Source organism: Limulus polyphemus, unplaced genomic scaffold (assembly GCF_000517525.1).
Source record: "Limulus polyphemus unplaced genomic scaffold, Limulus_polyphemus-2.1.2 Scaffold173, whole genome shotgun sequence".
In the NCBI taxonomy this organism is placed as follows: domain Eukaryota; kingdom Metazoa; phylum Arthropoda; class Merostomata; order Xiphosura; family Limulidae; genus Limulus; species Limulus polyphemus.
The window spans coordinates 461,619-464,275 of record NW_013665783.1 but is presented as its reverse complement, the minus strand read 5'-3'; the positions used below and the strand labels follow the sequence as shown (position 1 = coordinate 464,275).

General features: G+C 31.7%; 1 pseudogene; it reads right to left on the bottom strand.

Annotated features, from left to right (window-relative positions):
- The window catches only part of LOC106478020, an 83,803-nt pseudogene that overhangs the window by 18,610 nt on the left and 62,536 nt on the right, over positions 1–2,657 (bottom strand).

Here is a 2,657-nt window from a genome sequence, read left to right as displayed (position 1 = left end):
CCCAAGAGTTGGCGGTGGGTGGTGATGACTAGCTGCCTTCTCTTTAGTCCTACACTGTTAAATTAGGGACGGCCAACCTCCGCCGTTGCCTGGTCCCAAGTCCAGGATGATAAAGGAGGAGGGTTGGGCGCGGGGCTAGCAACTCCACCCCGTAAAAACCAACCTGCTACAAGTAACTACAACAACACCTTCCGTTGGTGAGGTGTTGTTGCGGCCCTATGTTTAAACTCAATAGAAAATCAGATGTATGCGGTTTTTTCACTCGTTTTTAATAATGCATCACATAATAGTAATCTAAGTTAATTTAGGTGTGCGAATAATATTACGGCATTGCGGTATTATACAGAGGGCTGACTGCTTAATGATTCTATATGTAACACACGTATAGAATCAATAGAATATAATTACCACACTGCCTATTGTGCTTTGCATTCAGAAGAAAGCTGCTAACCGAATAAAAAATACGACATTGCAAATCATATATGAAAAGGTGTAAGTGCCACTAAAATAAATAGATGCGTGTTAACTAAATTTTCACGTAAGACGGATTCATTCACACCCAAGATGACTCTTTGTCAGAAGATACTTACAAACTGTGTGAAAAAGTGAAACGTCTACAATGAGTACAAACTAGACTTATCAAAGTTATATGTGTGTGCGTGTGTATGTGTTTATATATTTAATTATAATATTCATTTGCCTCAAACACAGTCTTTCTTGTGCGTTTCGCTTGAAAAAAAAATATAAAAACTTTCCAAAACATTATATACTAACTAATAGTCTAATAGCCGTAACTTTATTTCTCAATCTTCAACAAATTTCTAAATACTTTCATCAGGATTTCGAAAACGATCGAGTGAGTGATTTGACAAAGATAAGATTTTCAAACTATGTCTCCATCTTAATATAAAGCGTGTGTTTGTAAATCGACAGAAAATAGTTCCAAACTTTCCCTCGTACCTGAGAACCTGCGACCTGTGTACGACACTACACTGATGTCTTTGTAGTCCTCCCGCCTCCAGAATAATTTTGGTGTTGGATAGCCAGTTGCTTGGCAACGAAGACTTACTCTAGACATCTCGTCGGCAATAGTATCTGAGCTCGTACCGTCTTCGATAATAGCAGGAGGAACTGTGAATTGGGAAGGAGTCTTTTGTTTTAACTTCTGCTAAAATTTCTTCGAAAACTAACGATATTTCACAGAAACGTAATTTTTTTTTTCAAGTAGCAGCTTTTGAATAACGGAAATAATCAAAATGTACAGGATATTTACATAGATATCTTGTGTTTTAAATATCTACGTATTTTAGTAATAAATACGATTCTATAATATTGTAAGTACAACCAAATCTTATTTAGTTTTTTTTAAATCAATGGCTACCTCTATATGATTTTAGAATTAATTGTCTGTTTAATCCAGGACCTAGAAGTAGCCTAATGATTAACTTTCCGCGTTGTAGATAGGAAGACCCGTAATTCGAGTTCTCAATACGCTGCTGAGCATGCTCTACACTTTCAGCTGTTAGCGCGTTATAAAAGTGACAGACAATCCCACTATTCGGCTAAGAATAACCGTGTGGGCGATTAATGCTGCTGAAATGGTTTTCCTGTCACTGGTCAGCAGCTCTATATTAGAGACGGCTATGCCTGAGCTTTACGATATTTTAATCGGCCATTCATCCCGATTAACGCATAAGTTGGAGTTCAGGTTGAAAGTGTCAAATAATGCTTAATGCAAATATTAGAATAAGCGAAATATAAAATTGTATTGTTGTTAAATTTGTTATATGTTTGTTTTTCTCAATTGCTATTTCCTAATTGTGAATTCAAATGAAAAACAAACTTGTTAGTTTATGAAATTCACGAATTTATACTAGAAATAAACAGAAACCTAAAACATTGCTGATTAATCTATATAAATATAATAGTACTGTATGTTGTATGTTATCTATATAAATATAATAGTAGTGTATGTTGTATGTATCTATATAAATATAATAGTACTGTCTATTGTATGTATCTATATAAAAATAATAGCACTGTCTATTGTATGTTACCTATATAAATATAATAGCACTGTCTATTGTATGTTATCTATATAAATATAATAGCACTGTCTATTGCATGTTATCTATATAAATATAATAGTACTGTCTATTGTATGTTATCACTATAAATATAATAGTGCTGTATGTTGTATGTATCTATATAAATATGATAGTACTGTCTATTGTATGTATCTATATAAATATAATAGTACTGTCTATTGTATGTTATCTATATAAATATAATAGCACTGTCTATTGTATGTTATCTATATAAATATAATAGCACTGTCTATTGTATGTTATCTATATAAATATAATAGTACTGTCTATTGTATGTTATCACTATAAATATAATAGTGCTGTATGTTGTATGTATCTATATAAATATAATAGTACTGTCTATTGAATGTTATCTATATAGATATAATAGTACTGTCTATTGTATGTTATCTCTATAAATATAATAGTACTGTATGTTGTATGTTATCACTATAAATATAATAGTACTGTCTATTGTATGTTATCTATATAAATATAATAGTACTGTCTATTGTATGTTATCACTATAAATATAATAGTGCTGTATGTTGTATGTATCTATATAAATAT